Source organism: Amblyomma mixtum, chromosome 7 (assembly GCF_055824585.1).
Source record: "Amblyomma mixtum isolate Tamu chromosome 7, ASM5582458v1, whole genome shotgun sequence".
Taxonomy (NCBI): Eukaryota; Metazoa; Arthropoda; class Arachnida; order Ixodida; family Ixodidae; genus Amblyomma; species Amblyomma mixtum.
In genome coordinates, this window is record NC_143018.1 from 68,329,743 (window position 1) to 68,352,342 (window position 22,600).

Below are 22,600 nucleotides of genomic sequence, written 5' to 3' on the forward strand. Positions count from 1 at the left end.
AGAAGGTCAGACTAGTTTAGGCAAGGTTTTTAGATTAACGACTGTTTTGTGTGAATGTCGTTTTTTCAATGGCTGATTTTCGTGAACAGCGTGCGCCGGTGAAATTCAGATTTTTGCTCGGAAAAGTTGAATGGAAACTTTTGAAATATTAAGAAAGACCTACAAGGACGATGCTATGGTGACAACTGAAGTGTTCTTGAATCGAATCCTGAATCAAAGAACAATCATGCCAATGGAAAACTTCAAATTCACCTCGCCTCAAGAAAGCTCGTCAGGTGAAACCAAACCTCAAAACAATGTTGATTTGTTTTTTCGACGTGAGAGGAGTCGTCCATTGAGAATTTGTTCCGCAGGGTCAGACAGTTAGCCAGGCTTTCTACTTGCATGTTTTGAAAAGATTGGGCAACAGTGTGCGGTGGAAGCGGCCAGATTTGTGGTGGTCGGGTGACTGGTTTTTCCATCATGGCAATGCCCCTGCTCACACAGCCCTGTCTCTACGACAATTTTGGACCAAAAATGGCATGACCCCTATTCCTCAGCCCTCATACTCTCCCGACCGTGCCCCGTGCTACTTTCTTTGTTTTCTAGAATGAAAAAAAAAAATAGGTGAATGGAGAGCGTTTCGCGAATGTTGCTGAGGTGAAGAAAAAAACGACGGAGGCACTGTCAAGCATCACAAAAGATGAATTTAAACAATGTTTTGAAAAATGGAATGAAAGATTCGACAAGCGTATCATTGCAAGTTTGGAATACTTTGAAGGAGATTGAAGGTCTGTGCTTAAAATGTGAACAAATAAGTTCAAACAAAAATAAGTCCGGTTTCTTTTGTGTACCACCTCGTATACTCCGGCTTCGCCACACTGTGTATACTAAAGAGCGTCGAGTTAAGTTTCTTGCAAACAGAAAAAAAATGGCTTTTGGTTCAGCATTGCGAACCGCGACATATTTTACGAAAACACAAATTTTTGCAAGTGGACACCATTGCCACGTACGTGGAAGCATGATAGCGGTGCCCACTCACACCGGGAGCTAGTTAAGCGTGTCCAACTATTTCGTCTTCAATACCAGTTTACCCAATGTACGCTGATGGCCTATGCCCCAGTGCCGCGTTTCGTCATCAGTGTTGTAAAACCAATGCGTACTGCTCTATTGCCTAGTTTCTGCAACAAAGTTGTCCACGCCAGCGCATGCAGCGCACACCTCTCTGTCACTACCACCCCATAGCTCAAAGCGCGATTGTTAGTTAGATAGTAGTTTTAGTTGACGAAGAAAATGACATGCAATTACGCAGCGCGAGCGTGTGTTTCAGTTTAACACGAGACGTGTTCCGCTGAGGCGGTGGCTTAGTGCCCTCGCGCATTTTCCAGCATAGCTGATCTGTACGCGGCGCTGCGATTTATAATCACAATCACTGATATTTCACTTGGCACAAACGCACAAGCATAGCAAGATGTTCCATGGGATTTACCCATCGGTACCTTTCGCACTAATGGAAAACTGGAGAAGGAATTAAAAATCGTTCAATTGTTCCGGGTCCGGCACTTGACTCTGTACAAGTGGCATGACGCTTAGTCCGTCATTATACAAACGTTTTGCAGTTTGTTTGGCTCTAAGAATGCCGTTGAAATCCCTTTTACAGCCTTTATTTTCCTCCTAAATATAGTCATCAAACACTCCCTGTTAACCGCTCGTGTGCTGTATTGTAAAGCAGGCCTCACACTCTGGATGAAAGGCGCAGCAACTGTGCGTTCTCGGTGGACTCCTCAACCACTCCTGTGAATCTTAATGTGCACTGATATCACGCAGCACACGGGCGCATTTAATGTTTCGCCTTCAAATAAGTGAAAGCAAAACATAAATTGAGCCTTAAGGCCACTTTACACGCCGACTGGCGTTCTTGGTTTCCTAGCCACTGCTGTCGCCTCTCTTGAGCACGTATTCTGAGCATTGCTCTTAAGGAGAAATAGCAACGAAGGAAAGCCTAGACAAATATATGCGCGGAAAAGCCAACGCAAACTGAAAAGGGCGCAAGAAATTCCTTCAGGCCCGTTACAAGCAGAGCCCTAAGCGTTACGAACGAAATTCACTGCAGTCTTCAATTACCTCAAACCAACTTTATGCATTGAGCTATTCTCATTCAGGGCCGCCGCGGTGGCTCAGTGGTTATGGTGCTCGGCTGCTGACCCGAACGACGTGGGTTCGATCCTGGCCGCGGCGGTCGAATTTCGATGGAGGCGAAATTCTAGAGGCCCGTGTACTGTGCGATGTCAGGGCACGTTAAAGAACCCCAGGTGGTCTAAATTTCCGGATCCCTCCACTACGGCGTCTCTCATAGCCTGAGTCGCTCTGGGACGTTAAAACTCTTAAAACCAATCCTATTCTCATTCAACATAGATTCCCTTGGCAATATAAGCAGTTGATTTGGGGCTGGCTTTGTAGCTCTCCATTCTCGTCATCATAGAAGCCAACTGGGAGCCATATGCGCCTGCATTGTGGGTAAGAAAGTCGGCGTTAAGAGCGCTGCGAGACAAAAGTAGTGTCGTTTCCAGCATCCTCCCCAGCAAGCGAGATCGAAATGCTTCAATAAATCGACCACATGGAAAGAATGGCGCTGCAGGCGTTTCGACAAAATAGAAGGTAATGAAAACGCATCTCGTGCTGCATCAAAGAAATGCAAAACTCCGGCCTGCAAGAGTGCCGCCGTCAAGCGAGACCCTGTTTATAGACTCCCATTTGCATGCGACTCCATTTTATTTGTGTTCCACTTGTTTCAGCGGCTTGTGCTTATGTGCCGCTTTGCCAATGCATCAGATGCGAGACGTCAGTTTCACAAAGTGTGCTTGCTGCCTGCTTTTGTTTTAGATTGCTTTGTTTGTTGTTTTGTTTTAGATTGCTTGGCTGCAGATATACTTCCATGTTTTTGTCAAAATAAGTCTGGATGCCACAGAATACCGCTCTTTCCAAAATTGCCTCCCGACACGCGTAACACAACACACCTCATCACTCCTCGACCTGATTCTAACGTCAACAGGTGGATAGGTAAGCGGGCGAGTTGGTCATACATTATGCAAAAACATCCTTGTCCTTGCATTATACTGACATTTTGTACAAACACCCTTACCAGTTGACCAGGGAAATCATCGAGGCGTATAATATGGCAAAGAAAGCAAGATCGTGTGTCAGCAATCCATCCGTGCTCCTGCGTGACTGTGAGGTAACAGCGCTTGTTCCTGCGTATTCTCCGTTCGTCCCCGTTTGTTCGCGATGTTTATTTGCATAAGTCATTAGGTGACCTGTCTACGATGAAGCACATGCCCGGACTGGGCGTTCATAATATAATATGTTCCATGCTGACAATGAAACCACCGAAAACATGCGGAGAGAAAAAAAAAGTTCCGAGAAAGCAAAAAACTCAGTACCTCGTTATCAACAGTAAACTCTGCTCATTTCGTGACACTTTCTTGCCACTTCACGTCGTGGAATCCTTCGTATGACCAAACTGGCCTGTTTCCAAAAATAAAATCGTTCATTTGATCATCGATAACATCGCTCTTGGAGCCGTTCACGCTAACAGTAAAGCACCATGATATAACGTTTGTCTCACTCGATCATCAAAGAAGAAAAAACGTTCACTCAGAACAGCGAAACATTGCCCCAAACTGACACATTAGATAGCATATAAAAACGCTGCGAATTCATGTTTTTTTTTCTTAGCGTCAGCCAAATCTTAATTTCTGAGTTGTACACCTCGAATGTTGTCAAAAGCTAACTGAATGCGCTTATTGGGTATCATACGAGGGAATACTGAAAAACTCGTAGTATCACGCTTTCCTGTTCTGAGCACACAGTACCATTCCATTTCTGTGCTGCGGTGGTGCATGACATATTCAATAAATCACTCTCCACTTAGATACCTGTTCAGATGCCTGTAATAAGTGCTATTCGCTACCATTTAATGGTTGCGATTGCATGCATTAGAACCGGCCGCGGCGGTTGAATTTTTTGGGAGAGAAATTTATGAGGTTTGCCACCACATAAACCTGTATGAGGTTTGCCAACCTCATACAGTCCTCAGAATAAATACAGAATCGCTGAGTCCAATTCATCGTAAACAAGTACCTAAGGACTGCCAGTGTTACTAATATGAAAGTATTCCGACACCTATCGCTGTTAGCCATCCCCCCAAATATCTCACTTTTGTATTTCTCACAAAATAAATTATCACTACTGATATTAGCGTTTTCATTGGGTCTAATAGCCACCATACATTTCATCTCGCCTTGACCACGGCCGAAAAGTGAACATTCCACATTGAACGTTCCACCACGGTGGACGCGTTTCGATGGAGGATGAAGGCAAAAAAAAATTGGCAGAGGCTTAGCTTGGTTAAGCCCGGTTGGTTGCGAAAGCAAATGAGGCCTTGGTCGAAACACCTTATATAGGTATACACATCCACACGTAATCTTCTCTCAGAGAGAGGAAGGGAAGGAAAGAGAGAGCAGCAGCGGCGTGGATACCCTGGGACTGCGGCGACGAGCCGAGCTGGTCTCCAGTTTTCTCTCTGCTTGGAGTGACGTCACCACAGCGAGCGCCTCCTCGCGGCTGCGGCGCGCAGCTGCTGCTCGGCGCGCTGTGGTTATCCTGGGACCGCGCCGACGAGCCGAACTGGTCTCCAGTTTTTCCTCCGCTCGGTGTGACGTCACTACGGGGGTCGTCTAAAGGTCAAACTTGGTTACCGCCGGGATCACGCTGACGGCTCAAAACCTAGCGTTGTATTGCTTTCGCAATAAAAGCAGTGTGCTGTGTGATGTCAGTGCGCGTTAAAGATCCCCAGGTGCTCGAAATTATTCCGGAGACCTCCGCTACGGCACCTCTTTCTCTCTCTTCTTTCACTCCCACCTTCCTTCCCTTACGGCGCGGTTCAGGTGTCCATTGAGATGTGTGAGACAGATACTGCGCCATTTTCTTTCCTCAAAAACCAATTTAGATCATTGCAACACGATAAGCTATTCATGTTCACTCCTTTCCAAAATGAGCAAACATTGGACTAAGGTACCCTTATCACTTACTAGCTAACTAGCTTGATAACTTTAAAATGACGATTCAAGGTTTACAAGGTTTCATTTTATAACCTACGTCAATGCATGACGCGTTATGGGTGATGCAGTCTATGTACCATTTTTAATTTAACTTGCGCTGCCATCTAAAATTTCCGGAATATTAATATTTCTAGGCATTAATTTTAAAGCTTGCCTTCAATTTTTTATTTGAAATCTTCGTTTACTCAGTTCCATGTAGGGGACTTTCAGTGAAACGTTTTTGTAATATTTTTCTTTTTTCTTCCCTGCCTACCGTTATGTACAGGCGCGGACAAAAGTAAACGGAGCACGCAACTGTCTTCGAATATTTTTCACGCGCGACCTAATTGAAATTTCCAGCAGTGGTGCGCGCATGCTGGTAGCGGATGTTGGTGGGCTTTCTTGTATAGACAAACAACGCTTCTTCATTACCTAGTGAGGAACGGGTGATTGAACTTTGAACGGAATAGTGTGCTCCGTTTACTTATGGCCGCGCCTGTACCATGTAGCCTGAGGGTAAAATAAATACCCATATATATATATATATATATATATATATATATATATATATATATATATATATATATATATATACGAAGGCCGTTCCACGGTCGCAACGTCAACAAATTGTTTCAAGCGTTTCAAACGTTGGTCTACGTTCTTACTATATATATATATTAGCTTTGATCAGTCTTGTTAGACCTAGGGTTTGAGACATCATCGGTGCTTGGGAGACGGGCTCAGAACCTAACCTGACCTTGTGTTTAACAACCAAACTGAAGCTTCAGTGACTACCAGCCTAAAAGGGTAATGAATCACACCAACGATACGTATTCCTACCTGACACGTCAACACCGGGAAAAAGGCCCAACCTTAGAACAAACAGGGAGGGTTAACGTGAAACTGCTTAATTATTCCGCCAGTGTGAGTGACTAATAAAAACATTGCACAGTATAGATTTTAATGACGCTGTTTCTCAAGGGAGAAATACCGAATAGGTGAGCACACTTCGCTCCCACAGCTTCCCACAGGAACAGAATTTGGAGGCGCAGGCTCCTTTCAGAAGTCATACGCCTTGGCAAGCCGAGCAAGTGGCCGGGCTATAGCTTGTGTCCATTTTAGAAAACCGGCGGGTAACCTCACGAAAACAGGAGTCGAACCCTTCACATTTCGAAGCCGAGGCGGGTCTTCATGATCTAGAACTAAAGTCTGCAAGAAAGAGCGTAGCTCAATTCACATGCTGCCACTGGTGAGCCCTACGTGGTTCAAAGAGTAGCATGCGTGAACCATGTAAATCATTACATTCATGGCCAGCAAGCTCCATATTACGGCAAGACCCTGTAACAAACCAGGAGGAGGAAATTAGAAAGAAATGCAGAGCGCCGTAGCCTGTAACGCAAGTGGACTGCGGACTCATGTCGTGAAGAAAGACAAGGACGGATTGAAAAGGGCGCGGAAAAGGATGAAAATGGCTCAGTTTTAAAAATAGGAGGGCAATTTTAACAATGTGCGTTACGGCTGCCCTTGTGTAAGCACTACGGCGTAAAAAAAAACCACATGCGCAGGAGTCTACATGCTCTGGAGGGGCCGAGTACCTGGCCAGGGATAAGCTTTCATGCGTGTTGATAAAGGGTTCAGTACCCGGAGACACGGGAGCTCGCACGCTCACGCCCGCCTGCGCCTCTCGCAATCCTTCCGCATACGAGACCAATTCTCTAAAAAGGCCAACTCTGCGCTAAGGGAAAGAAAAAGTGTCAAATAAACATGCGCACTTTGTACAGGTGCTTCTTCCGCGTCTTCGCTTAGCATAGAGTAAGACCAACTGAGGAGGAGTGCGATATTCAAACAATTTAAAAGAAGCGTAGCTACCAGAAACCCACATTAAACTCAGGTTTGGCACAAAGTTCTGCACCAGCTTTCAGTACAAAAGGAACTGAAACTGTTACGGAACCGAAAGAGTTCTACCAATTTGCTCACGCCTTCGCGCAACGATGCAAGCGGATGTCTGCTGTGGATCCCCAACTTTAGATCCGCTGGCTGAGACTCCTTTCAGTGCACGTGTTCCCGCAGAGCTTTCGTCAGTGCAGAAAGTTCCCGCTTACAATTCGTGCAGAACTGCTGTAGATGTCATGCATTATTCAGAAGCTTCCCGGCGAAGAACTTTCATCTCAAGTGTTTTGTAACAAGAGGTAAGGGAATAGAAATATATACATCCAAAAAATCTATGTATCGTTGAGAAAGCTTCTAGCTAAAGGCACCGAGGACATCAACAAGCACGCTGTGAGAAACAAAGGACGGCCAGCTTACGCAAACTCCAGTGGCGTGTAGAGCTCACGGGCAGCGCAATCTTTTATGCAACGCTTATAAAATTGCTGCTGTTGCTAAAGACCCTACTGTACCGCTTTGAGCATGATTAATAAGGAACTGGAACTTCGCGCGTTGGTAAAGGAAGACAGTGTATGGTTCTTCGGTGCTTTTGGCGTTCTCTTTGCCGCGATTGTGAAGGCGTGCGCCTCGCGCAGCTGGGCGCATGATATCAACTAGGCTTAGGAAAAAAGAGATGAAAAAACAAGACCAAACACCAGCTGCTAGCTTTCGCAATAGTGCTGTACTTCGCTTTGTCTTGTCATTGTCTCCGCACTGAGATTACTCACTGTTGCCAGTAATGAATGTGACGCAAATTTGCGAACAGAGTGAAATCTGAAAGAAAAGCTCAAGAAAAAATTGTTCGGCCTCTTAAGGAAAAAGGAAGAAGTTAAAGCCACGACTTTTCAATATTATTTCCCCTGAACACATGCAGAGCGAAGTGCTTGCTTTAATCAGATGCCGTAATACGCAAAGGATGAAAAACTAAGAAATTTTCCGCAATTCAGAAGCATGTGTAGCTTGTAAGCGCCTATTTTTGAAGCAATCGTGCAGCTGCAGGGCACGACAAGCTCTGAAGCTCAGAGGCATCATGGTGTAAGAGCTACTCCTGGGAGGGTCGACATGTGGCCGTTATTTCTGCCGCCAAGTGCGAACAATCTATTGGAAGTTTGCTGACTTCATCATTCATCTCAGTGCAGCATGACACGCTTCGCCTTCTTCTCTTCCATAGCCACCTATAAGCGCATCGATGTCCGTCCCGACTGGCACGTAACGTGTACTGCGCGCCTACAATGCGCATGCGCATTTCGGCCCAGCAGCGCCAGATGGCGCAACGTGCCCAACGTTGGCGTGCACGTCTACCACGTCGGGACAATCGGCGGATGAGCATTGGCTGTGTGCGGTACGCGTTAAGCGGAAGCTTGGGCGATATTTGTCATGACCATCATCATCATCAGCCTGGCTACGCCCACTGCAGGGCAAAGGCCTCTCCCATGTCTCGCCAATTAACCCTGTGCTTTGCCAGCTGTGGCCATCCTATCCCAGCAAACTTCTAAATCTCATCCGCCCACCTAACTTTTTGCCGTCCCCTGCTACGTTTGCCTTCTCTTGGAATCCACTCCGTTACCCTTAAGAACCTTAAGTCTCCGAAAGTGACTCAGTCTATGATGGTCACCGTAGAGGAGGACTCCGGATAATTTAGATTACCTCGGGTTTTTTAACGTGCACTGACATCGCACTGTACGTGGGCCTGTGTCATTTCACTTCCACCAAAATGCGACTTCCGCGGCAAGAACTGAACCCGAGTCTTTCAGGCCGGCATCTGAGCACCATAACTAATCAAATACCGCGGCGGCGCCTAATCAGCCATATATACTCCACATCACATGGCCTACACTGCAGAAATACTCATTTAAAAGAACGCTGAATAATACAAATCCACAGGCATCCAGGATCTAGGCTGCTGTGTTTCTCTTTCTTAGAGCTTGAAGATATAAATGATATTTGTTTAATCCCCGCTGCGGTGGTTCAGTGGTTACGGCGCTCGGCCGCTGACCCGAAAGACGTGGGTTAGATCCTGGCTGCGGCGGCTGAATTTCGATGGGGGCGAAATTCTAGAGGCCCGTGTAGTGTGCGATGTCAGTGCACGTTAAAGAACCCCAGGTGGTCCAAATTTCTGGAACCCTTCATTACAGCGTCTCTCATAGCCTCAGTCGCTTTGGGACGTTAAACCCCAATAAACCGATGTTTGTTTAATAATATTATTAATTAATTGAATGCTCACACAAATCTATGCAAACAAAAATATAACCCGTGCTGATGCTAGATTGGCTTTGTGCGGCTGAGAGCGGAAAGACAGCACGAAGTGAAAGTGGTATTTAAAATATGTGTAACAACAAAATGTAGCACTAGTTTCCTAGGAAGTCTTGACCCGTTTCTGAATAAGATAAATGGCCGCGGTATTGCAAGCAGATACGAAATATAAAGTTTCAGAGCAGCCGTTGTGCTGTGCGCTGAAAAGAGAAAGCACTTTAGTAAGCAAGCAAGACTTATTAACGAGAAAGCTAACAACATTCTTGCATTACTGAAATAGCGTGTGAGCTTTGCAGTGAAACAGGGGGAAAATGCTATACTTCTTAATTTCCGAACGAAAGCTTAGAAAAGTTAGAAGTGAATTGCACCAGTCTGGAAGAATTTTGAAAGGCGATATTCTCTTTTGAAAGACGGATTTCAAAAGCTTTCGTTTGAAAACCACATTTTTCAATTAAACAGCTTCGAATTAGAGAGGTAATGTTTAATGAACATTCCTTTAATTCTACTCGAGTTCAAATGTTATTTGATATCAATTAGAATAGAAAGCCGTATTTCCGAGGAAGTAAGAATAGCAACCGAAGAAATAAACCCAAGCAAGTAACCTGGTGCCAACACGCTGAGAGCTTCATTTATGACAATTTGCAAGCCTCTCCTAGCTCCAGTATTGACAAAGGTGATGCTGGTGGTGTTTTGCTGCCACTTTTTTCACTCTCCCTCGTTGTTTAATCCCTTACACCGAAGAAGCAGACAAGCTCCGCTGCATTTCATCGCACAGGCGAATGTCTCACAAATATACACAATGAAATACTTGATACAGTATTGGCTTGAAGGCTACAATCTGCCATTAAAATGTAGGTTGGTGCTCATCAGACAAGCGGTATTGAAGGCCAGATAATTTTTACAAATATCCACACAGCTTCTTTCGTGTTTGTTTCTTGTGACGCATAAGGGGATTTCATTGCAATGGCTCAGCTCCATCTGGAAAGAGCTTTTGACAGTGCCATATTTTAAGGCGAAAGTCTTTAATGGCTCATGCTCGCGGTGTCCGTCCGTGCGCTGGAGTCGTGCCAACTGTGGCCTCTCCTCTGCGCAACGGTGCAACCTCCTCTCCTCCTTACCAACCAGCGCGCCTGTGGGGGGCGCGGCTATGCATAGCAACCATGACGTCACAAAGTAGCGGAAAAACAAGCGCGCGCGCGTCGGCGGTGGGAGCTGCACCGCCGCTCCTTCGCCAGGCGTCTCGTTGCAGTCGAGTGAGTGAGACGCATGGCTCCGAAGCGGCCCAATGATTCCGCGCCAAGCGGTTCGGGGAAGCGGCAGTGGGTTGACGACAAGGCTTTCGCCAAGCACACTTTAGAATTTCCAAAGTGCCTTCGGTAATTTTTGTCTTGCTGTGTATATTAGATTTTGTAAAACTTAGTTCTGTGCAAAAAGACGATGCAGCCTGGTTTACAGGGAGTCTACTACGCGGCTGATTTTAAGGAAGTTGGTAGGGCCACGCATTACTGTAGAGGGCCCAGTTCATCGAATTTGCCCCTTCTCGCCCCTGTTACGTTGTTTATTCATAGAACCGTTTAGTCCGAAGGTTATGCGCAGCGCCAGTGTATGTGGTTTTCGGATGCACGCCAGAGATGTAAGCCTCCGAGTCTATGCTGACGATATTGCCGTGTTTTGTGCGCACTATGACAGCATCCTAATGGGGTCGAAATTGTGAGAATTTTTTTTTCGGCTAGCATTGGTGCGAGTACCTGGGTAAAGTGTTTGGAGTTCTCGCATTTTGACTGGCACGTCACTGCCGACAATTTTCGCCAGCATACCATGACTGAGTCGCACAGTTAAATTCTTGGAAGCCCCGCTGCAATACTATAGGGACAGTGAACCTTACTGCCTTGAAGAGGCCAAAGTGTTGCAGGAAAAAAAAAAAACAAAGACCTTGAACGACTTTCATCTATCTATATTTTTGAAGAGCCACGTTGTGCAACTTTTTCCAGCTAAGCAAGCTGCGCTGTGTGCTTCAGCTCATTCGACGCTCGCGAGTTAGCGTGCAGAAAATCCATTGCATATTTGCGGTATTCGTTTCGAGGTCTACACGCGAGAGAGTGCACGGAACGAGCCTTTCGGCAAGTCCGCTGTGATGGACTGAGTTTCGCCCAACTACACTTGCCACAGTTGGTCAGCTGATTTCTTTTCTTCCGAGATGTTCCGGACAACTTCTTGCGAACTGTATGTCAATCCAGGCTTGGCAGATATCTGACAAATTGGGTTGCCAGGAGGCCGTTTTTATTATTCTCCGGGAACTGCATTTAGCGTGCTGTTTCCTTCAAGCCAGTTTCTCTCCATTATGTTAGCAAGGTCGCTTAAATTAAAAAAGAAAACCTATAAGTATCTGTGTGATGTTCTTTTTCTTCCTAAAATCCTGTTGTACAGGTTTGTTTGGTGTGAAGACCCAGGCCAGAGTGTTCTAAAACGCGTAAAACATAGGCATATTCTCGGTGTCAAAAGTTCACCAGAAGTACAGCGTTGCCTAGAGAAAATGGGCTTTTTTTGTAACTTGGTTTATTGGAAGCCTGAAACTGTTATGTCCTTTATCCTGTGGGACGGGTTAAATTTTCTGGGATAGGCTCACCGAAAAAAAAACTTTAACAAACGCCTATGGAATCGCGTTCCTGCCAGTGGGAGATGATGCCAGCATGCTATAAGATAAGATAAAGCTGTAGGGCGTTCGCAATAGTTGGCGGTCTAGAATGGCAGCTAGACATGCAGATGAGGATACTAGGCCTATAAAGTCATATTTTGAAGACTCCATCGGCAGCGTCATTGAGATGTAGAAGGTACAGCAGTATCGTGCAGAATTGCTTTCATGAATAGACTCCTTCGAAGTCTTGGCCCTAATCTTATTTTCTCTTCCATAGGTTGTGCAACGGTTTGCGTACAAATATCTCTTCGTGCTGCCCTTACTTCTTCTTTTCCCAATTGGTCAGTAAACAAGAAAATAAGCGGTGATGGCGTAGTGGCGCAATCGGGTGGCCAGCTCCGCAGGTTCGAAACCTACTTGCATCCACGATGTTTATTTTCTTTCAGTTCAAGCAGGCTCCACAGATATCGCCGAAATCGTTCAGTGGGCACCTTAGTGCAAGCGCACAAAAAATAGGCATACAGGTTTTGTTTAAGAAATAGAACCAAGTGAATTTTATTAGGTTTCATGTAGAAGTGCCACTGATGATTTGAAGTACGTTAACTTAATAATTACGCAGCATAAATGTCCAATTATTCAGACTGCTTGTACAAGGCAGTGTCAGTTGCGAAGTGTGGGGCGTATTCAGAGCCATCTAAGGGAAGTTTTTCCCAGCAGGTAGGCTTAGCGTACTCCGTATATTGTTTACAACACTTGGTGATACCGAAAAAAAAAATTGCCGAAGACGCTTCCGAAATTCTAAAGTGTGCTTGGCGAAAGCCTTACGGTCAACCCACTGCCGCTTCCCCGAACTGCTTGGCGAATCACTGGGCCGCTTCGGAGCCATGCGTCTTACTCACTCGACTGCAACAAGACACTGTAGAAGCTTGGACAACTTGGTCTGACATTATTTTTCGCAGCGCAAGGGACAAAGGACGAGACAAATCAGTGCCGTGTCTGTGAACTTGTCTCGTGCTTTGTCCCTTGCGCTGGGAAAAATAATGCAACGAGACGTCTGGCGAAGTAGCGGCGGTGCAGCTGCCACCGCCGACGCGCGCGCGCTCGTTCCACAGCTACTGTGTGACGTCACGGTTGCTGTGCACAGCTGTGCCCTCCCCCCACCGGCGCGCCAGTTGCTAAAGAAGGGATGAGGTTGCGCCGCTGCGTGGGCGAGAGGCCAGAGTTAGCACGATTTCAGCGCACGGACGGACGCCGCAAGCACGAACCATTAAAGGCTTTCGCCTTAAAATTATCCAGAGAAACATACGACTGCTCATGCATGAGAATTCGAAAGCATTACTGTCCCTAGGTCCATTGACACCCACCCACGTACACATACAAATGAGTATGACCCCACCGAGACCGCTGTACGAGGAACGATTGCACCATAGTTGTCATACGAAAGTCTGTAAATGCATGCATATGAAGTTGCTTATGCCGTCGGTTTGAATCGCTGCCGCAAGCTAGCCTCCAAGGTGACTAGCACACGTAAGCTGTATGCAACAAGGAATCATCTGACACCACCCGGAACGATATATGACAAACGGTTGCGTAATAATTTTGGCACCAATGAAGTCGGGAAAACTGGCGCCACATGGAGGTCGGCCAGTGGCGAGTAGATATACAAGAACGACATGTATAGGATAGCCTGAGGGGGTGTCTTTTGTTTCAGCCTTCTTCCGACGCGAGTCCCTTCTTTCACTCTTTATTATCTTTTTCACTCTCCTCTATTTGCACGTGGCAGCGGTGGTGGCTCGGCTCCAGCCAGTCGGCAGGCCCGTGCACTTTCTTTTTCATCCTTCTCTCAGTCGCAACAACAACGACAACAACATTGCCTGAAGTTGTGGTGCTCGGCTTGCTCTGCGTATCATACGGCCGCTTTATGACGTCACTCTCTTTTTGTTGAAATCGGTCGGATTTTCTGTAACATCTTCGAGTACACACACACACACACCCACACACACACACTAACACTAATGGACACCCGCCGCCGACTTTTCTCGTAATGAGACCAGTAATGCTTTCGCATTGATGAAGCCACCATGGACAAACACAATGTATGCATCTTAACGTTCTGCAACGACAGCGCTGTCAAAGATGATGCGATAGAAACATGCTTGCTTTGCATTTTCCGTGCATCAAAAAATAGGCTGTCTCTTGGGTGTTTTGCTTCCGAGATATGCGCCAGCGATAGCTGACGACAGGCGCAAATGCGCAAGACGGCAGTTTTCTGTCAGTACAACTATTGCAATCACAAGGAGGGAAAGGCAATCTCAAGCATCAGGACACTTACATTTCTGTGCATATACAATGTTTCAGTGTGACGCATGGGGCGTACCAAGGAGTGGAGAAAAGAAAAGAGCTTGGGAATATAAACAAGAGCAGTAAACAAAAAGTGAAGAATTCAGAGTGACGTTTGGCACTGGCCTCGTTTTTCTTGTGGTGCAGTTTTATTACTGTTGTGCTGCTTGCCCTGTCCGAGTGAAAATGGGGCTTTGCATGGGTCTAGAAAGAGATTGCAGTTTAATGGGCTTTTTTTCCCCTTAGATAAGTGACATATTTTGTATTCTCAATAAGTTCAACGGCGAGCGATTAAAACATCCACTTCCTGTAAGCGCGGCAGAAACGGCTGACGATGGCACGCTTTTAAGCGTACCGTCAGCAAGTTATAGCACTTTTATCGGAGCTGACGTCATCTGGAAGGCAGCGCAGAAAATGCCAAGGTGGCATCTTTTTATCAAACCATAACCGGGAGCGCTTGCATTTCGCCCCCCCCCCCCCTCCCCCTTGCGTATGGTGCGTGCTGTCACTTGGTGTATTTCAACTTGCATGGGTTTTATTTTCTGGCAAAAAAAAGAAACCGATGCTCAGCATATCTGGATGGAAACAATTTACTATAGGAAATCTGTGCAGTAGGTATACTTATTCAACAATCAGTTACGGTTGATGTATGGTTCTTTCAGTCATTAAGCAAGAAAAGGCGCCTAATTTAAGACATGCGGTTTTTAAAACAATATGCGCTAGTAAAACTTGTGAAGGCCTCCTTCTAAGGCTTTTGTCAATAAAGGCCCTTTCAATCGCACCGGGCATGATGGCTGTTCATATCACAGAAAGAAAACCCAACTGATAACACTCAGAATCATGTAAAAGGTTAAAACAGTACATTCTGGAACAAAAAAATACCAGTTCATGTCGGGGGCAAGAACACGAATCAGCCGCAGTTTCTAAGTGTTTCACGAGGATATCTTGGGAGGTTAAATCAATCGGCAGAAGATTTTTCGTGCCCCATTAGAAAAAACCGGAATCCACTCGTGATGGAGTTCTTTATTCTTATTGCTATCGTTTTTCCGGCCGGGTTTTTGTAGCAATGACCATACCCGAATATTTGCGGTGGTTTCGTTTAATTAAAAACTGAAAGCAGCTTTGCTGCGTTGTCCGGTGGAAGTTTTGTTTCGCGCATTTTGTGAGCCGCAGGTTTTTTCATTGTCATTGCGGTACTCAGCTTTGATGCCTTTGTCTGAAGTGTTTAGAGTTTGGTTTGGTTTATGCGGTTTAACGTCCTAAAGCGACTCAAGCTGTGAGGGATGCCGTAGTGAAGGGGTGCAGAAATTTTGACAGCCTGGGGCTCTTTGACGTGCGCCTCCCACTGTACACAGACCTATAGAATTTCGTCTCCATCGAAAAAGAAAACAAACGCCCAAACAGCATTTACGCGGACCTACTGTAATTGATGAATGTTTTGAAGGCATGGACGCAATTAGGAATGCATCACTTTAGTGAAACTAGGCGCAACCGATCAAAACGTGCGCTTAATGCCTGCGCTCAGTGTGCCAGCCTAAGCTATATTATGGCTGAAGAAAATAAGTACATGAGTTAAATACTCTAGAGAGTAGCGTTGTAGATATATACGCACCATGTAACAGCGCATTTCTTGTGCTAGCCTTCAGGCGGCGTTAATCAAATTCGTCGAAGTTTACTGGTTAGGGAAGGTAAGGGATGAGACCCGTTCTAATGTTTCTAGCTTTTTTTTTACCACTACGCGATTCATACGTGCGGGCCGAGTAACAGATAAACAAAACCCAGTTAACTGGCTATCTTCTTATAGACGGTGCATGGGTGAGAATTAGCCAGAATACCGCGCTCAAGAACAAGCACACACCCTCATGTGGGCGGGATATACTACTCGCCCACAAAAAGAGTAGAGATGTTGGGCGCTTGCTTTTGGCTGGAGTCAGAAGGCGTGCTTGAAACATAAATTAGCATCGCATGCTCAGTTCCATGCAACATACAATGCACCTTTTAATACTTTGTAGAAGGCGCTTCAATTTGCTCTTAAAAGGATACATGGGAGCTTGATAATCTCTTGACAGTCTAGAGTTTTGACTCCTTTAGAAGTCTCAGACAATGCATGGTTAACGTATATACTACTCACTCACCTCTACTAGGAGCGGTTTTGGGGGGAGGATGTTAACGAGCTCATTCATAGTGTAGAATGGGAAAAGGATAGCCAACAAGAATTTCGCCGAGCCCCTCCTAGAAGGCGGATAGAACTCAGGACTAATGAAATGGTGTAACGTTATCTCGAAGGTAATGTAAACCTCTTCTGTAAGCTTTGCTTGTCTTTGTCCTTTGTCTTTACATGGTCCACAAAAAAGCCTCCGGACTGTCTTGCTTCCCTGCACGAAAGAACAGAATAAAAGTGCCCTTGAATTTCTTTCTCTCATGAAGAGACTCGTGTCTCTGATTATTCGCCACAAAGCTGAAGCACACAACGGGAACAGCAGCAGGAGGAAGGTTGCATAGGCTGCGCCGGGCCTGCCCCCGCAGCTGTTGCGAAACTAGCGATATAGAAACAAAACAGTACGCATGTGAAGCAAGGAAATCGCAGTTTTAACGGGAGGCTGTTCACGGCCGCATGGACTTCGGCGAGTTTGATAATGCGTAGCGTTAAAGTCAACAGACCAGGAAAAGCACTTCCAGACTCACCATCCTGTCTAGTGTTGCTTTTGCGGAGAAAGAACACAACGTATGAAGTACGATTACGAAGGAGTTTTTTCTTCGCTTGGCTCTCTGGGAATTGACTTTTGTGCCAACGCTGCCCCCGCATGCCTTATGCATTTCATCATGCCTTGATGGGTCCCTGAAGCGAAATGTTTGATAGAACAACCGCCTAGCTATATTTGACAGGGAATGACTATTATCAGTTGAAGATGAAAACAGTCGCCAAAATTCTCTTCCCATTACGGGCGAGTTGAGCCTTTTGTAGCAAAGTTAGACGAAAACGTGTCTAGCATTTGCCTCGTATCTACTGCGCCGCCAGTAAGAAGCACTCTGCCTTTTAGAACAGAAAAGAGTTTACTCTAAAGTCGCAACTCGGCTATAGCCTTCGCCGAAAGATATTGAAGTTACCAGGTATTAAAAACAAAAATGAATGCTAGTACTTAAACGTTTACTGGAAGAAAAAAAAAACGGTACGATTCTGGGTGAACTTTTGTGAACACCAACTCTATATGGGAAGCATACAGAAGATTAAATATTATTTCTCTTGTATAGCTACCGACAGCGCAGAAGTCATTGCCATTTTCTTTGTTTCTCGAATGATTACTTCTCAAATAAAAGTCAAGAGGTAACTTTTTGTAGCTCGTTCTTACCTATAGGAATAAAACCCGATAGAATTGCTATCTTTCATGCAAAAATATAGCAAATTCCTCCTTTCTTCAGATGATTTCAAATTTCATACTTCTCTTACGTGTGCGAGTTACCGAGGATAAAGTGTATCCTGGATCCGGTCGTCGCCGACTACGAAATGAGGCAATAGGCCAAAGGCTGGAAAGGGGCCTTGAGCAGAGTTTCCGTGATGAGGTTTCAAGAATAACTGAGCATGCGCTGTCAATTGTAAGAAGAGGCTGGAATTTTCAAGATTCATAAAATAAAAACCTCTTATTTCTGGGAACCTTGCCTTCAGGGGGTTCACGAGCCAGGGTATATTCCGACTTTACTTTCTTTCGATGTTATGAGTGTATCACACGAAACTTCTGAGGTTATGAGCTTTGCGCGCCCTCAACTTCTTTTGCCTTGGTGACGTGTCCTCACCATGGAAACGGGCTTTCAATGACCAGCGCATATAGCGCTTATGTAAGAGGGCAGGGATGACAGAGAAATAAAAATCCTTTTATGTCTTGGAACCTTGCCTTCAGGGGGTTCACGAGCCAGATTATATTCCGGCTTTACTTTCCTTCGGTGTTATGAGTGTATCACACTAAACATCTGAAATTATGAGCTTTGCGCGCCCTCATCGACTTTGCCTTGGTGACGTGTCCTCACCATGGAAACGGGCTTTGAATGACTAGCGCATATAGCGCTTATGTAAGAGGGCAGGGATGACAGCGTCGTTGGTAACGTGCGTGCTTTGCTTAAAGGTCAACTCCAAAGTTTTCTGAAGATGTACTCGGTTTTTTGCAAAAGTTTTACTCACACTTTGGCACAGCACGCCGACCTTTTGTGGCAAATTTCGGAGCCGGGATTACGTGTTGCAATTTCCTCACTTTAAGCAGTTGTGAAAACTACTCGCTGCGCTGAAGTGGCGTTTCTGGTGTCAGTTTTCGTTTTTGTACGTTCCCTCGTTTGGTATGTTGGTCATAACTGTTACTCTTTTATGGTTATATATGGCAATGAAAGAAAGGCACCGAAAATGTCAGCTTAAAGATTTCTTTATAAGCGGTTGCTATTCTTTATTCCTAGCTCGAAAGTGAAGAGTAGAATGTGAAGGCCACGATATCCTTGAACAACCATAAGCCACAGACATAGGCACAGTAAAAAAAAATAGTAAATTTGTTAGGGGGGTAAAATTCCTCACATTAAAGTACATACTGATTTTTTAATTATGGTTATCTGAATGATGGAATGCAGACAGTGCGCACGAGGTCTCACGTGTTCTTGTTTCGATGGCATTTAAAACCATTGCAGGTCTTCCGCAGTGCTCCGCCCAGTTGAATGCCATTTCGACCAAATTCCTTTGAAAATCCTCTGCTAGCGTGATAATACTGCCAGTTGAGTCGCACGAAATTCGCTTTCACGGAGTATAAGATAGAATCCTGTCTGAATGGATGAAGCAACCCTAATATTGTCCTCTCGAAGCCGATCTAGCGAACTATTTGGAAGGCACCGTAGGCTACATATTGCGAAATAGTTTTGGAAAGCCACACTTTCTACCTCACGGCAAAGGTGACAACTATTCCCTTACAAAAAAAAAACTAAACGTCAGTTTATTTCACAGGTTTTAGGCTGACAGAGAAAAAAGGTTGCACTCACGGTGGAGCTAGAGCGGTCGTTGAAGGCGATTTAGATCAAACCCATATTCGACAATAGCCTGGCTCCGATGAGAAAAAAAATCACGAAATAACCAAAAACAGGGGTAGCAAATGTAGGACACGGTTTGCGATTTGTCACAAAAAGAGAATAACACAATACAATGAATCCAAACTCCCTATTTTACGGGAATTTAAGTTAAAATACGTTTGCCCGTATGGCTATTTTGCCGTGTTTTAACACCGAACGCTACTACTAAACTAAAAATAGAAATTTTTCTACGCTCCAAAAGGCTGAGAAATGAAACGCAGATGTTTTCATGGCCACCCGATTTCGCACGTAAAGTGCAGTGAGTCAACAGATTTTGAGTGCAGATTCCAAAAAGTGAGGTACATCTCTATTGTCAGCAAAATGGTAGCGAAATCTTCGTCTGAGCATTCACCACTGGTTTGAATCAAATGCCGGCAAAAGTTAAAAATTCAGCTTTCTCAGCAGCGAATGCCCATTTTTCTGGTGCAACACACACACCTATTTCTGAATAGTTTGGTTTGGTTTTTATGGGGTTTAACGTCCCAAAGCGACTAAGGCTATGAGAGACGCCGTAGTGGAGGGCTCCGGAAATTTCGACCACCTGGGGTTCTTTAACGTGCACTGACATCGCACAGTACACGGGCCTCGAATTTCTCCTCCAAAGAAATTCAGCCGCTGCGGCCGGGATCGAACCCGCGTCTTTCGGGCCAGCAGCCGAGCACCATAGCCACTGAGCCACAGCGGCGGCATTTCTGAATAGTAGCAATTGTATAGAGTTTTCCTCGGCGTTTCTTTGAAAGCAGGTCGTTTTCCGCCATAAGATAATTCGGTGTCATTTGCACATAGTTTATTGGATGCAATAAAATGTTTTATTTTATTTTTTATGCCATCGTCGACACATAAGCCGGTCGGTAGACGTAGGAGCACGCTGCCGTTTCTCTTCACTTTTTTTTTTTCTCTTAAAATACATGCAATGATTTTAACACTTAAGCGTTCTTTGAGCCCAAGCACGGGAGCCGTTCAAATAAAATTTATTCGCAGAAGTGTATGTTTCTGTTAGTTTTTCGTTGTTCTCTGAAACCTGAATTCCTTCTCTGAATTCCTTGACGCAGTGGTATTCATGCATATTTTTTTTATTTCGAAAAAGACGTGGATCTATCGATCGAAGTTATGAAATTGGAGATTTCGCACCCGGCAAGAACCCACAGGCAACGAGGAGCTGTGGAGGGGGGTTCTGGTGTCAAGTAGACCACTTGTAATTCATTACCGTGCGCTAACTTCGCGTAGCGTGCGCTAACTTCGCGGCGCGTTATCGTTTTTTGCTTCTATTGAAATACGGTCATCGGGGCCTAGGTCAGAACCCCAGATAATGGAACCACTAACCGAACGGCAAGCCACTGAACCATTGCGCTTCGTTAACCATCGATATTGAGAGTCGAATGTACCCCGAACATTTTTAATGCGAAGCTATAACTTGGCTATGCCGAAAATTTCTCGTCCGGAAAGCGTGTCGGCAGATTTCTCCTTTCATATAAGAGTGGAGCGAAAAAGAATTGTTATGTTTGATAGAGGATACTAGGAGGAGGGTGCACGTCATTATTTGGTTGCTGTGTAATAGTTAGTTAATAAATTAGAGCTAAAAATATCAGTTATACGTCAAAATAGTATCGGCCGTCGATATAATGCGAGGGCATGAAAACAATACTAGAAGCCGAAATTGTCGGAAAAAATACAACCATCTGATAGAGGCTGATAAAATATCGCTGTACTCCAAAACTTTATTCATCTGGAGTAATTAATTAATTACAGGCCAAAAGGTCATTCAGCCATCGAAATACCCGCAGACGTGCATATAGTGCGAGGACATGAAAACAGCGGTATGCGTGAAAACTGGAAGAAGTAAAAAGGGAGGCAAACAGCCAAAAGCAAGAAAAAGAGGCAAAAAGAGAGGAGAACCGACTAAAGTGAAGCAAATAGAGGCAATGTATGTTGAGCAGCCATCAATGCGTTCGCTTTCTCCCAGTGCGGGTCGCCGCAGTGATCTCTATGATTTTTCTATCTGGGCGCTGAATACATGAAAAGATTACGCCTCAAGCTCCCGACGAAGTAAAAGTATAACAGTCACTGAACAAGTCAAAGTAAAAACTACCATTTTCATTTCTCCCGACGAGTAGTGGCAGGTGACATAAATTCCCTAGACGGTAAATTCCCCATGCCAAGATTGCTCACAACGTTACACTCAAAAATCATTTAGAGAGTCTCCGATGTAAAGCCTTAAAGCCTTTCATCATTTTTCGCTTTTTATATACCAGGAGAAACATTTTTTCCCGAGTATTGCACCAACTTTCTTTCTCTTCTCCCACCCAGCTACGTTTAAAGAACGGCCGTCTGGTTTCGAGAACAGTCTGTGTTTTTCTGCCGGCCTCAATGAGTGAAACTCCCATTTCTCCGAACCTTTCTAACTTTAGCTTTGGGGCCATACCGCTTCACGACATGTCCTTTTCTAAAGCCACATGAATGGAGCATGTGTCCTGAAAGAGTCATCAGATTTACTCTCAATTTTCAAATTCAGTACGGCTTCGCTGCAGTAAGATCATACTCAGAATGGCCGCTGTCTGGCTTCAAGAGTAGAAACAAGTAAGGAAAGATATATAACATTTTTTTACGCTACTTAAAAAGGAAGCGCGGGAAGAAGGTTAAATCAGGGCCTTTATTTTGAGCGTAAAATATGAGGGATCTCGAAGACGTTATTCTTTTGTTTTATAGGACTGCGACCAATTTCGGATATGGAAAGGCGAAGAGAAGCGAAAAATTAATGTCGCACTGGCCATTAAAGATTGGCTGGTATCATCCATTGCGTTGGGCACGAGCATTGTAAAAACTTGTATAAGACAGAAGCGCCCAGTGAAAGTCCAGAAGGTGTTTGCAACGCCACTGAAACTGAGGACCAGTAACACTGTACTCACTTCAGTCGATATACAGGCATGCCGCTAAAAATTTCACGATTTCAGTAACTTCAATTGAGCACGACGGAAATGAAAGAACAAACACTGTTAAGTACTTCATGCAAATAGGATAAAAGACGTGTTGTAAAAGAGAACGTATTTTACTCTTTTTACTGTGTGCTCTTGCGAACCTTAGGGCTAGGACTGCTACAATTCTACAAAGTTTTTTGCCAAAATATTTCGTTCATAAAAGTTCTTGCAAAGGCCTTGCGGCACACCAAAGCGGTGGCCTTTTGATCGAGCATCCGCCACCTGGCGAGCTGTGCCACCAGGTGCCCATCGGAACAAACGCGGGTTAATGACACCCTAGTCGAAATCAAGAGGAA